The sequence below is a fragment of the Pinus tabuliformis genome, chromosome 3_1 (genome assembly GCF_031772625.1).
Source record: "Pinus tabuliformis cultivar Carrire ecotype Pingquan chromosome 3_1, CPIR1, whole genome shotgun sequence".
Taxonomy (NCBI): domain Eukaryota; kingdom Viridiplantae; phylum Streptophyta; class Pinopsida; order Pinales; family Pinaceae; genus Pinus; species Pinus tabuliformis.
In genome coordinates, this window is record NC_142301.1 from 541,012,041 (window position 1) to 541,028,056 (window position 16,016).

The window sequence follows — 16,016 nt, forward strand, 5'->3', positions numbered from 1 at the left end:
TTTTCCAAGATCTTACAAGATTTTATAATTCAGTGAAAGATTCACCATGACCTTACAAGATAATATAATCTGGTGAGATATTTGCCAATATCTATATATATATATATATATATATATATATATATATATATATATATATACATATATATATATATATATATACATATATACATATTATATTAGTGATAAAATCACCTCCCATTTTTCCTATGTATCATGGGGATTCGCCCATTTATTTTACATATAAATTTAGGGTGGTTCTTAAAATTTTCCCTGATTTCCAGGCAAAGATTTTGTAGCTACACGTAGATTTGTTGAACTCCTATCCCTGGATCTTGTATCGGTGTTTCATGTAACTTGATTGCCATTTCCAACTCTTCGGCCTCGGTTGAAAGCTTTTGCTGTGAAAGCGTCATCCTCAGGTGTGGTGTATGATTTGGATCACCTGTTTTTCACATAACAGCATCTTAATCCAGGTATTCAAGGATTTAATGTACCTACCTCATAGTGCCTTGAGAAAACGTTGTTCTACTTCACTATAGCTCATGGTCATGTCTACCACGAACTCAGTGATAAAACCCCCTATTATCTAGATCGAGCCAATGGTCCACAGCTCGTGCAATCTTATCTTTTGATGCATCTAGTTTGCGCACTGACTCCTGAGTCCACATTATCAACTGGTTGAGCTTACACCTTCCCTGGTTATCGGCTAGCCTCACGATCCACTCATATAGTTCAGAAGGAAAGGATGCGAAGAAGATCTCGTGGATTTCCATATACACGTAGCGATCTAGCCACCTTTTCTTGGATACCTGCAGAGTTCTATTTTCCTGTGTCACGAACTCATGAAGCTTCTTGTCCAACCACTCTTGAATTTCCTTCTTTGTTGGGTTCTAATGGCATGACATCAAACATCCCTTAGGCAGATCTCGTCCCAACAATGGAACCATTTGCTGGCTACGTGGGGCCTGACCCAGGTTCAGTAGTGAGTTTAACCAAGCAAATCCCAGTACTCTCATCCCTTTCGGCAATAGTCCGCAGTGTGCGGACTGAGGCCTCACCTGAGGTAGTATGAGAGGGTGTTGGAACTAGGTTTTTGTACCATAGGGATGTCTTGATGAAGTCTTGGAAGTTCACGAACCGATCCTATGCGCTTGCGCTGCTCCGCATAGCCGTCCATCCTTCGTAGCTTGTTTGACTGCTTTCGTGCCTCTCTATAAAGAGCGTGAAGAGGTGATATCTAGATCCTTAATCCTTAGTATGTTATTATTATAGATCTTAACTTAATTGCATATACCCAATATTCTTATTAATCATTCAATATTCATAGAAAGTGTGCACATTCATAAAACCGTAAAGAGATGCATAAACATAACAGGAGTATAAACACACAATATTTCAGAATCAACTTATCTTTTATTAATCCTCTGTCCCAGTACAATCCCAACTTTGCCCTACGCGCTCAGTTGTAGGGGTCCACGCACATAGCTGTGGACTCTACCAGGCCTCTGTGCACATAGCTGCAGAGCCTCACCCTACTACTACAACCCAAGACATAGAATTAGAGCGAATTCCTCATCCAAAAGAATATATGACTTGAGACCAAGACTGCCTTTTACACTTAGAGCCTCGCTCTATTTATACAATCCCATGGCCTACAGACCATGGGTAGGTCAACACATTCTATATTAAATTACATTATTTTAGGGTGGACAACCCTAGACTCTCACACTTCGCGCCTACATTTTGCAGGGTCTTTACATTACATTGACCAAAACTCGGGCTTTAAGCCCCAAAACCTGCTATGGGGGAATCCACTGCCCAATAGGGATTCCTAGGCCTTTTTATTAATCCTGAGACCACTTCACTCATCTTTGAATCCATCTGTCTATCCAATGCTCAACTAAAGTAAGAGAACTCCATTAAACCATGGTTATCTAGAAATGGAAAGGAAAGCCTGAAAACCACTGTCACACCTCGAAAAATCCATTCCAATGACAACAAGACAACAAAAAACACACATGCATGCCAAACCTAGCAAGGATATCATAAATGTAACTCGATTTCGGAAAATAATCTCATTGTATATTTTTTATTCTTGCTCTTCCTTACATGATCCTTGCTTTCTTCTCATTCATTGACCTTATTTTCTCCAATTATAGATTTCTCCAAGAACACTCTGAGTGTCAAAGAGTATGAGAGAGAAGAGAGAATAGAGAGAGATCCAAAAATGAACTAAAAAAAGGTTGTGAATTAATCCTCGTAAGACTTTTTATTAGTCAGACCTCTATTTTCTTCAAGTTCCATTATTTTTTCTTTGTTTTCCTCCTCACATGCAACTTGTGACCTTTCACCTTCCTTCTCTCCTAATTTCCATTATTTTCATAAGTAAAATGCCAATTAATGCCTCTTACCTTTTCAAATCCTTTACCATTGCCTTTGGCATTTTCTTTAGCCATAATAAACCAAATAAACACTCACACTAGGATGCTTTTCCCAACATTCAACTTGGAATAAGTGTCCCATGATCTTGGATATTATTTATCCTTTATTAAATTTATTACATGGATTTTTTACTAGGGTTCTTACAAAACCCTCCCTTTTTGGAGAACATCGTCCTGAGTGTTCAATGACACCTACAACCAATAAAATCTTTGTAAGAAAAACATACTGCCCATGGAGCATTATAACTTAGCTCGAGGAAGTATTTATAATGATCAACCTAATGAGAAGAAAACTAGCATGAAAAACATAACAACATTTAACCATAACGACATTAAACCATTGGAGCTTTATAACATGGCTCATGGTAGTATTTACATCCATATAAATATATACATATACCAAAACATCACACCAAAATATATGCCAAAAGAATTTGCTCAACTAGTGAATATAGAGGGATAGATAGCCCACATTTAATCTGAGATCTCCCATGTAGCTTCATCGCGCCCAAAGTGCTTCCAATGCACTTTAACCTACTTGATTTATCGGTTATAGAGAATGAGCATATCTCTCTGCAAAATACACTAAGGTTCCGACTGGAATTCTCCTTCTGGATCCACCTTCAATACAGACTGGTCAATCACATGATCATCATATTTAACATACTTCTTAAGAAATGACACATGGAAAATATCAGGGACTTTCATTGTTGGAGGCGGTGCAAGTCGATAGGTTGTTGGTCCAATACTTTAAAGAATATTGAACGTTCCACAAAACAAAGGTGCTAGCTTGGAACATGATCCAATCCTTAAGGAGATCTTCTTGGGCTTGACATGGAAGCACACATGCTCCCCAACCTGAAACTCCTTAAACATCTTGTTCTGATATGAATAACTTTTTTTCCTGTCCTGTGCTACCTTCAAATTCATCTTGATTACCTACATTTCTTGCTCCATGTCTACCAACATGTATGGTCCCATCAACACCATGTTCACTACATCACTCCAACTGATGGAAGTACTACAATTCCACCCATACAATGCCTTGAACAGAGTCATCCTCAGTGACTCATGATACCCATTGTTGTAAGAAAACTCAACTAGTGGAATATACTCTTTCCACCTATGTTGTTGATATGTCACATGCATCCTCAACATTTCCTCCAATACCCTATTGGTCCTCTCTATCTGTCCATCTATCTGCAGATGATAAGTGGTGTTGAAGGCCAACTCTATACCCAAACCTGCAAATAACTCTCTCGAGAATCTAGAAGTGAACTTAGCATCCCTTTGTGAAACAATATTCCTTGGAACACCATGCAACTTCACTACATCTCTAATCAAGACATGTATTACATCATTAGATGAATAAGTATAATTCACTAGAACAAAGTGCATTACATTTTTCAACCTATCCACCATGAATGTGATGGAATCATGTTGTCTAGATATCCTCGGTAACCCTGTGACGAAATCCATGGAAATGATGTCCTATTTCCACTCTAGAATCATAATCGGTTGTAGCAATCTACCTGGGTGCTTACATTTCTATTTTACCTATTGATAATCCAAGCAGTTCGCCACAGACATTGGCACTTTCTTCTTCATATTTGGCCAATAATAAAATTTCTTCACTACTGTCAACGTCTTCTAGTATCCTAGGTGACTTGAATACAGTTTTGCATGAAATTCTCACAAGATAGTATTGTTGAGCTCACTATTGTTCGACACATATATCATGTCCCTAAATCTGACTAAACCATCTGTTGTAACATGATAGTCCACATCTTAGTCACATGTATCCTATTCTAACACATGCATATGCTCCCTATACTTGTCATCCTTGTGTCCTTTCTGCGAGATCTAATCTTGTAAATATATCCCATAATAACTCATAATTTATATATGATTCACCTAAAATAACCTACCAAGAGCATCTGTAATCGACTACCTATCCTTCCTACATTAGGATTCCACCAAGTCCTCTCTTGTAGGCATCTATACAAAAAAAAACTCTTTTTTTGGATCTCCACTCTTTAAGACTCAAGCATTTGTGAACAAATGCTTTGATTTCTCAAAACGCATTGCACATTCCTCTATTAATTAAAAGTTATGACCTTGCCTCTACAATGATTTAATAGGACATGCAATCCGAGATAATTTCTTGATGAACCTCCTATAATAACCTACTAGCCCCATAAATGATCTTACCTCATCCCAATTTATAGGAACTCCCCACTCCATGATAGGTCTTATTTTCTCTCGATCTACTATTATACCTTCCTTGGAAACAACACATCCCAAGTAATGTACCTCTGTCTAAAAGAAACTGCATTTCCTAAGCTTAGCATATAACTAATGCTCTCATGACAATCTCAACATTTCTATTAAGTGTTCGACATTCTCTTCCTCATTTTTACAATATATCCATAAATAATCAATGAATATAATGAAAAAATTGTCTAGATAAGGATGCAACACACTATTCATCAATCACATAAAGGTAGTTGGAGCATTATTCAAACCTAACAGTACTACAAAAAGCTCATAATGTTCATACCTAGTCTGAAAAGCAGCCTTGTAGATGTCTTCTTCTTTAATGTGTACCTAATGGTATCTAAATCTCAAGTCAATAATTGAGAACATTGTTGCTCCCTTCAACTATTTGGACAAGTCACCAATCCTCATCAATGGATACCTACTCTTGATGGTCAGCTTGGTCAATTGTCTATAATCAATGCATAACAAAAGAGTGCCATCCTTCTTCTTCACAAGAAACATTGGTGCAAAAGGCAATACACTTGGCCTAATGTATCCCTTATCAAGCACTACCTTCAACTGTAACTTCAACTCTACTAACTCTAGTGTGCTCATACTATAGGGTGGCTTTGATATTGGTATTTCCCCTAGTACAATGTTAATAACAAATTCCACTTTCCTATGAGGCAGAAACTCTAAAATCTCTATTGGAATCACATCCTTAAACTGCTACAAGATCTGTTACCTCTTCACAACCTTTGCATCCCCAACATCCTTACCGTAATCACTAGAAATATGCACTCAAAATAACACACACACTTTTCTGGGACTACACTTCACCTTCATAGCTATCAGATTTCTAAGTGATGTTTCCCTCTTCTTACCATGCAAGATACTTGGTTCTCCATTATCATCTAAGAACTCAATAGCCTTGTTATAACAATCCACCTTAGTCCTGTGAAGATAAACTAGTGCATACCAAAAATCATATTATATGATCCCAATGGAAATACATTAAAATGTGTTGAGGTAGGCATACCCTTCAACTCAAATTCAAAATTTCTTACCCAATGATGAACTCTTTTCTTTGTACTTATAGAGATACACTAACCAAGATTCTGAATGAACTTCTGTATTAAAACTACACTTATCCACCAGGTGAGAACTAACATAACTATAATTAGATCCAGGGTCAACTAAAATAGAAACAACTTGATCACAAATATTATTGTGCACCTCGATAATAGATGCATACTGATCTTCCTTCCTGTTATCCAATGCTACATAAAATCATGGAATGCTTTGCCCAACATCCCTAATTGTTTGCACTCCTTGTGTATTATAAATCTGAGGCCTACCACACTAATTCTACAGAAAATATCTCTTTATATGCTACTTGCCACATATCCAACACTGCAATTATCCCTTACCATCACATTTAGTTTTCTGCCATCTAAGATGTGACCCATTAAACTTCTTATAGGTTGAAACATTTTCTTTCTCTCCTGCATTATTTGGTCTTGTTCACTTTGGCTACCATTTACCTTTAGATTCTTCGTTTCCTTTCCAACCTTGTTGATATTATCTCTTATTCTTTTATTTCTATTGATAATGCTTCAATTTCTGGGATTACTTCCTCAAGCAACTGAGCCTCATCATACCCAATCCGATCTCTAAATTCTAATGGCAATCCAATGCAAATCTATGAAATTTGGCATTTTCATCCTTATTATATGGTACATAGCTAAAAAAATATAGGAAATTGGTCATATACTCCTCATCCGTCATTGACCCCATCTTTAGCTCATCGAATTCCTGGGCTTTGTTGTTGTCGAGAGATGCCAACATGAAATTCTAGTTTATTTTGTCTTTGAATTAAACTGTGAAATAAAATCGAACTATATTCTCATAGCAACTTGTAAATAGTTAATTAACTTTAATTAGATTTAATTATCTTAGGAATTTTGAGTTGGAAGTATTTCTATAGTCATGTATATGTTCTCCCTAAATTTGAGTAGTCTAGGATGAGTTTATTTGAGTTGTAATAAAATAACTCAATCTGGCAGAGTTATGGTAATTTAAACTAGTTATAATTGTTGGAGGAACTAGTATAGGATTAGTGGTGAGTTGGTGCACTAGTGCATCCTCAATGCTACTCTAGTCAATTGAATATTTCTTCATGAGAAACTCATGTATGCCAGTTTAGATAAGGACCTAGTTGAGACTAGAGTGCATGGACAATGTACTATCAATTGTAGAATGACCTGAGTCTTATAGATCATGCATGCAATCAGAAGAGGACCTAGATTCGGATTGGGAAGTTATGGAAGAAGGAATTCCCAATTAAAAGAGGGTAAAACCCTTTTTGACTCTTTAATTCACTACGCACTCTGCAACCACAATTTTTGGAGACTTTACATCTTTGTACATCAAAACTTGGGCTGTTGCCCCAAAATTTGGGCTTTTGCAACAAAATTAACCCAGGGGACCCCATCCCAACAGGCCCCCAACACAAAGATTGTAACTCACCCTCGAGTCACTCGACTGGTGCAGAGATCTTGCTCTGAAGATCCCCCAACTCCACTTGTGCAACTCCTACTTCAGTTGTGCTCTACGTGGCTGCCTGCTTGACTTGTTCTACCAACTACTATATGGTTGGTCCTATGCTATGCTGCTTAATATTCTATTGTGTACTCTGCAAGTTCACCAAATTTTCCTGTATACTAGCCAAAACTATGTAAGCATCATCCAATCAAGGCCCCAACCTCACCTTAAGGACTACCTCTTTCTTATGTGCCGCTTCTGTCTGTGCAAGGAGCTTCTTAGCCTCTTGTTGCTTGGTGAGGCATGTGTGGTAGCAATGATGTGCGTCGTCACCCTTACTTCATTGTATTGCTACTGAAGCTCACGAACCTCTATATTTAATACTTCCATAGCCTTGTCAAATAGCATGGTGCACTCCACAACAACGACATCCACCATAGTTAATCCACCCTTAACAATGGCTTCGAACTATTCCCTAAACTCTGACAGGGTTGAAGGTTCTGACTTCAGCTCCAATTCAGTGATTTTCATGTTCAACCCAAACTAAATGTTGGCCATGTTTGCCTTCACATCGCACATGGTCACAACAACTTTTCTGATCTTGGCCTCCAACAGTTCTTCCTTAGGTATGTGAAAATCCATCATTGTCCTGCATGCTTCTACTACTGTGACCGCTAACTGAGCGCTCTACACCTAGATTGTTTCTTTTGCTTTCAAAGCCTTTATCGTCTCAACAAACATCTATTCGTTATTCAATTGATATTCACTTATGAGGCTAAGGGTGTGCTACTAATGTTCTCTTAACTCGGTCATCACACATGTCTGCAACATGTGAAGATACTCATTTGGGAGCAGTGTGAGGTTGAGGCCAATGTTCTTTATGGAATTCACGATGACCTTGTCATTGGCTGCCTCCAGGCCTAATGATCCTTCTAGTAGCACAACTACTTAGAGATCTAGTGATCTGACCATATCTACCACCTTACTGGTCCCAGCTGCCAAGCTCATTGGTGCAACGGTTACCAGCCCTGCACCAACCTTGATCCTGGTGATATGAATATGCAACTTGCGCAGATCCTTTTGGATAGTACTTAGCGCCTGTTGTTTCTTTTGTTTGAACTGCTGCAATAGTTCCACTTCGGTATTGCACACCTTATCTCTGATCTCATCGAGATCACCATCTGTTAGTGTGATTGGATCCAGTGATGCCTTCTTCTCTTTCGACTTCTTCTGGGGCCCCTTATTCTGTTGATCCCTGTACCTTTTTATCTGGAAAGGAGTGCTTTGTACCTCTTGACTGCCACTTCCCTACTCTGACTACTCCTCTTCCATTGTTTGGGGTGAAAGGGACTAATCACTCTGCTCAGAGTTGTGCTCTTCATGTTTGGCCTTCTGCTTTGCAACGTGCTCCTTTTCTAGCCAGGCCTTCTCTGTGGCCTCTTTCCTTCGCTTCTCAGCCAACTACTGGAGCACCTTTTTTTCTACCTCCTTCTTTTTCTTCTCTTCGAAACTCCCCACACATTTTCTACTGCCTATGGCCAGATCAGATGGGGAATTCCAATCTACTAGCCATCGCTTGATAACCTCTTGAATAGCATGATTTGTAGCAAGGTAAGGCAGGTCGAACCATTTCTACTACGGATCCTTTCATGCCCTAATATAGACATGGTGGAAGTCTTTCTTAAACTCTGCGTATTCTGATAACTACTCAAACATTGTTGGGGATAACCATTGCTTCTAGTTGAAGGTCATGTGAAAGCTCGCCTCCATCAACACCTAGAGAAATTTGGTCTTTGTGACTCGTGCGACGTACTTTTCCACCAAAAGGGAGGCAAACTAGGCAACCTTCGATAATCATTTCTCCATAGGAGGAAACTGACTATCCTATGGCAGTTCCCAAGCCACCAACACAATGGAGAGTAATAAGCACATGTAGTGGAATGTTTTTCTCTCATCCTGAGCCTCGTGAAAATTCGCAACGAACTCGCTACATAGGTAGCATGACCAATTGAAATCAATGCCCTTCGCACACTGTGCAGCTAGTGAAATTATGGGCACCGTAACCTTGTCGAAGTGGAATTTTCTCATGACCTTTCCAGCTAATATTGGTGTAAAAAATTTCACTACAGGATAGGTGATGGATGTGATGGAGTACTCGCATGACTTTTTGACCAGCTTCAAATTTTCCTTCATCTTCTCTCCTAGCCCATGCTCACTCATGTTTCCACCAAATTCCTTGGCCGAATTGAAGACTGAGTGCGGTAATAGCATGATCCGATGGATCAACATATTTGTAATCAACATCAGTGTTCTCAGCCACAAACATCCGTCATGCACCAAAGTCAACAACTATTTGATACAAATGAGGTTGATGTTGGAGCGGTGGTATTGGGGCTCCCACAATAGGTTCAACAACCCCGACTGATTCACTCCGTGAATCCACTCGACTGGCCTTAACACGGTGACATGGGATTCCTTGTAATATACCCTCTTCATATGAGTCTCTATTGCAAGGTGGGGGAACCTCTCGTGGTCTGCCAAATCCCAATCTTCCAGCTTTAAATGGGGAACTCGCACCAAGCACGGACCATCAGATGTGATGCTTTCCAGTAAGAGGGGTGTATGAATTAGGAACTTCTCTACGTTTGGATCCTTACTAACCTTCACCTTTCCATTACATAGAGGGATATAATCTAGCAGTTTGGAGATAGGATCCACCCCCTCCGCATCTATATTCTCTACGCCCTCTTTGGCCTCCAAATCTACCACTTTCCCTTGTCCTTCACCAGTTATTTTTCTTCTTCTGGGCTTGGGTAGTAGAATTCTTCCTCAGTGACACACTACCTCTTATGTTTGTCTTTCTTGGGCTTGGGATCTTCTCTCACTGGAGTGGGATCAGGCCTAGGCGACCTTAGTGTCGTAGGTACAGAAACTGGAGCCTCCATGCTTACAACATCTAGAGCAACTCCCTTAGAGGCGACAGTTCCTCCAGTGCTTGTAGTTTCATCTGGTCTAGACATGGTGTTGAGAATGAACTACTGGGGATCCTTAGATATGCTATCAAACACATAGATTGAGACTAAATCTATGAAAAACTTAGGAATCATAAACAATAGACAATATAGCACAAAAATTCTAAGGGTGCAAAGTGTTCTTTGCTAGATGGCCATGTGTAATTTATAGGACGGCCATGTGTAATTTATAGGTGAATTTGAATTCAAATTTGACCGTTCCCCCCAAAATCTATCCATAAATGTTGATTTGGCAGTATATATTCAAAGATTTCATTCTTAAATTCAGCCCTTAATACTGCCCCCTGCTCGTCTTAACCATCTCCTCACTGTCAAATCATGAACAGTGACTATAATGGTCATTTTCTAGCTATGTTGTGTGGTACCTTCCTCTGTAGCGCAGCTCCTTTCATGTCTCTATTGACACTGTGACATCACCCTCCATTGTGTAGCTCCTTCGTCATGTAGTTCCACCCATCAGGAAGCGTATTTTATATTCCTGCACTCCCTTACAGTTGCCTGGAGCACTAAGACTGTCCTGTTGTCATGTAGTCACTGGGTCGGATCCCTTGTGTATGGCTTCAACTGACTTCCATTTACCCTCCTCGTGAATGGTTCTCCATTCAACTTTTGAAGCTAAACTGACAACCATCTGTAATTTCCTCAATGGCATATGGACCCAACTAGTGCATCTGAAACTTCCCTAGAAAGTTAACAAACTTACTGTCATATAGTAAAACTAAATCATTTAGCTTGAAGGTGTGCAGTTTAATGTGTTTATCATGCCAAGCTTTTTCACGCTCCATCTGAACCTGCTCATGGAATCCAACCAAAAACCCATCTTCCTCGAGCTCCATTAGTTGTGCGAGTTGTTCTTCGAAAGCCTCACAGTCCACCATTCATGTAAAAGTCACTATGCATAGACTCGGTACGATATATTCCATGGGTACCACAGCTTCTATGCCATAGACCAACCTAAAAGATGTTTGACCTGTGAGCTTTTTGTAAGTAGTCCTGTATGCCCACAATATAGTTGGTACGTGCACATCCCAATCATTTTTCTACGCATTACAAATCTTCGACAATGCATTCTACAATATCTTATTAAAAGCCTCAACTGTTCAATTTGCTTCAGGATGATATGGCGTACCCTTTTAGTGGTAAACCTAGAACTCTTTTGTCATTGCATTGATCGTTTCATTGAGAAAATTTGTACCATGATCACTCATTGCTACCTTCGGGAAACCAAACTTGGTCAACACATATTCAAAAAAAAAATTGCTATTGTTGCCCCTGTACAGTCTTTCATAGGTTGTGCCTCCACCCATCTGGTCAAATATTTTGTCACGGTGATGATTTAGTGCACACCCACTTTCTTACCTGGGGGCTAAATCGGTCCTACAAAATCAATTGCCCATTTCTTGAATGGCTGCAATGACACTTACAGATTTGCGGCATCTCATCCCTCTTCGATGGTCTAACCATCCTCTAAAATGAATCGCATGCCTTATAATATGCTTTAGAATATTTACACAGCATCAACTACCACAACCTAGTGCTCAAAACCTTTTGTGTTGTTTTTCTCCTTGCATAATGTCCTCCCATAGCTCCCCCATGAGCTTTAGTGAGGATACTGTTTCGTTCAAAATCAAGCACATATCTTCGAAGTATTTCATCTAATTCCATTTTATACAAATGTCAGGAAATAACAGAGAAATCTCTCGTGCACACTACCAACTCCTTTTTCTACAAGTCGATGTATCCTTCTGGAGCAGTCTCTGTAGTCATAAAGTGGATAATATCAATGAAGTGGTTATCTGGTATGCACACTGCAAAGAGCTGTGTGTTGGGCAACCCTTCCTCCAAATTAGTAGGCTCCTCCCCTGTCTAAATGTGCAACAGATGGTCAAGGCCAACATTCAACCTTCCTGGCTTCACAATTACTTCAAAATCATATTCTTTGAATAACAACAACCACTTGCATATTCCCCCCCACCCAACAGAGGCTTATTAACTAGATACTTCAATGTAGAATGGTATGTGTACATCTTGAAATGTCCCCCTATTAAATAGTGCTTGAAGTTTTGGAGCACATATACCATAGCTAATCCTTTGTGCTCTGTTATGGAGTAATTCTTCTCATCCTTTGACAATTTTCTCCTCGCAAATGCTATAGGGTGATCCAATTCTCCTTCGCCAGCCTATGTTAGCACTACTCCGAACGCAATACACGAGGCACCAACGTGTACATGAAATTATTTCTTCTAGTGTAGGAAGGCCAAGATCGGTGCAGTAACCATTTTCTCCTTCAAGACATCCAAACTGTGCTTAAATTCTTCATTCCAATAGAATGTAGAACCCTTCTTTAGCAACCTTTCCATGGGCACGGTAATCTGAGCATAAGCCTTGATGAAATTTCAATAATACCTAGTATGGGCCATCATTGTGTGCAGCTGTTTAACACTCCTTTGGGCTTCCAAATTGATTATTACCACGAACTTGGTAGGGTCCACCATAAGTCCTTGCCTGCATATGTTATAGACATTTTTGTGCCTTACAGCATGGAGCATGAAATGTCCATACTCTAAGGGATCCAAAGTCCCTAAACATGTTTTTCCTACCCCTAGAGGAACAAGGCCGACAAACCACAGCAATCCAAATAAGTTCTCCACTAAAAATTACTCAAAAACAAGGCAATTCTGGATCATGTCAACTGCTCCACTGAGCATCTGCACTGAATGTCAACTGCTCCATGGACCACCTGCGTTGAATGTCAACTCCAACAAAGGCTACCTGCGCTGAGCGAGATTTGACAAGTGGAAGTCTCATTCCTCAATGTGTCAGTGCCCAGGAAGCTTCCAAAATGACACTTGGATCAAGGAATTCGACTAGTGATGAGTAAGAGGTTCTTCATCTCCAAGTGGAAGCAAGAACCTCCAAGTGGACTCAAGAACTGAAGAAGAACTGGAGTGGGAGAGGACACTAGTCACATCTCAGGCTGACTCATCCTCTCTCCAAAACTCTATATATGGATCTCTCTCCCATGAGATCTGGAGGCTGGAATTTGGTGAATGTAAAGAATTGTTGTTGGTTTGAGTTTAGAATTATTGAGGTGATTTGCTTTGAAGGAGGTGAAGAGGAGATTTCTTTCTGCTGGGAAGGTGATGCTGGATTGGGCCTTTTATGGTTGTATCACTTCCTGAACCTTACTTCTTCCATTAATAAAGCATTTGAGGTTCTTCTATATGCATGTGTCTCAATGATGTATTGTTATACTTGTGTATTTGATTTATTCTAATCCTTGAATCAATTATGAATGTATGCTTCTTGTAGTTTCCCTCTCTTGTCATTTTGCAGGATCTTGGTGTAGCTGGGCCCGTGAAAGAGCAAGGAGCTGGGAGCAAGCAGCAAGGAGAGAAGATTGGATCAACCATTAGCGGAAGACATCGGTTAGTGGATCTCTTTCTCCCTTCTCTTACATCTCATAAAGAAGAAATCTTAGATAGCTTTGCTTTGATTATTGCTAAGGAACTATCACCCTTAGAGTGGGATAGGGTCATTCCGTATTGGATACTTTTCCCAAAAACAAATTGGCGACTCCGCTAGGGATCGTATCTTGTTGGTTGTTTGTGTTTCTTGCTATTCATTTTATAAACACAGGGAGTACCGAATCAAACTGCATTTGGATCTTTCAAATGCAAAGTAGAGGGCAGCTACTCTAGCTCAGTTTCTGGGCATGTTTATGATTTGAAGAGCTGATCCACAAGGACTCTGAATAGCTCTTAGTGATAGCTTTTCATCCTCCTTTGAATCATCCTTTAGTGTGTACTTGATTGATAGCTTTGATTTGGCCAAAAACTGTTGATTTTTGAGCAATCTGTGACCCAGAACCTAAGAGAAACGAGAGTTTCTCCTTCAGCGCAACTGCTGTGAAGGCAGTCTGCATTTCAACGCAGGTCCCGTGAAGGCTACCTGCGCTGAATGTCAAACTGACAATGTTGAGGTTGCGCTGAATGTAATGGGAAATTACATTATGCTAGTATGCAAAGACCAACTGCTCAGGCGATTCCATCATATCCTGGGTATGCTTCGCCTAATCTGAGTCAACAGTTACCATTCGTGGCAACTCTAGAGTTACCCAATTGACATCGGTTGACAAACGATCCGATTGCTTATGCCCCTTGGTGGCCAGCGATTCCTCACAAACTTCCTTCGGACATTCCTAAATTCAATGGAAATCCAGGTGAAGACCCGTCGAATCACGTGATAACTTTTCATCTGTGGTGTTCATCGAACACTCTAAACAATGATTCGATAAGACTTCGCCTTTTTCAGAGGACACTGACAGGTCCAGCGGCTAAAGGGTATATCGAATTGCCAAGAGCCTCTTTCGACAATTTCAGCTCCTTAGCCACGACTTTCTTAACCCATTTTCAGTTACCGATAAGGTATGAAACGGGAACCGAAATATTAACCAACTTCAAACAGACAACAGCTACTCACATATCTGATCATATACATGAGTGGCGTCATCGTCGTAGGATGGTGAAAACGTACGTTCCCGATCAGCTATTAGCTAAATGGTTTATCAAGTCGTTACTTCCGGATATAACGGAAGATGTGGCTAAGGGGGGAGTCATAACAGAGGAGCAAGTCATTTCTCGTGCTCAATATCTAGACTTAGTATATACTCAGTCTGGCACGCTCTACGACAAAATACCTGACGCCCCTAGACCAGAATTCTCAATTCCTCCTCCTCCTAAATCGAATATTGACTCTCATGCCGGCGATGGTGTGATTGGCACTGCAAGCGCGAAATTGAAAAAGGCTTCATCTCAGAAAGCCCGTAAGACTTCAGATCAAAATGCAAATGAAGAAATTCTTGCTTCGGAAGTAAATGCCATATCAGCAGATAAAGGCAAAGAAACCAATCAACCAGGAAGCAAGAAGAAGCAAAACAAAGGGAAGAAGAAGAAACAAGGTGAGTCATCACCTAAGAAAACTTCTTCGAACCCTCCTGGAAATAGGAAATATCCATGTCAGATATGTGATGAAGAAGATCATAGGACAACAGATTGTCCGTTGAGAGTTGAGCTTAAAAGATTCTTTAAGAGTCCTAAGACCTCAGCAGTCCTAACTGACCCGTTTCCCAATCCAGGTCAAAATCTGGTTGATAGTGGAAATGCTTCCCCATCGCAAGTACTAATGTTGTCGATCTCCAAGCAACAGAATGATGCTTTTATTTCGACAAGGAACAAAGATTACGGGAATCTGCAACTGTCGAACGACAAAGGTAAAGATCAACCAAGTAGTTCGACAACAACTTCGACAGAAGTTGTCCCACCCATAATTCCTGAATTAACAATAAAACCGCTAAAGGGGGTAGTACACAAGTCGACGTTTAATCCTCGCGCCAGAGTGGCGCAGCATTATAACATAGTGGAAGATTTGGCCCAATCGCCATCCGCTATGTCGACTCTTGAGGTACTACAAAATTGTCCATCCCAAAGGCAGGCATTGTTATCAGCTATTGGTGGAGTTGATCCTAAGGATTCCAATCTTGTATCCTTTGACCACAAGGGATATGACCCTCAGTTGCCAGCTCAACTAGCTTTCCTTATTCAAGTGAAAGCCCTCAACAAGACTGTTCACCGAACAATTATTGATGAGGGGGCATCTACATGTATTATGTCGATGAGTTGCTGGAAAACTTTAGGGTCGCCAACCTTGTCAAGATCTTCGACGACATTGAAAGCAT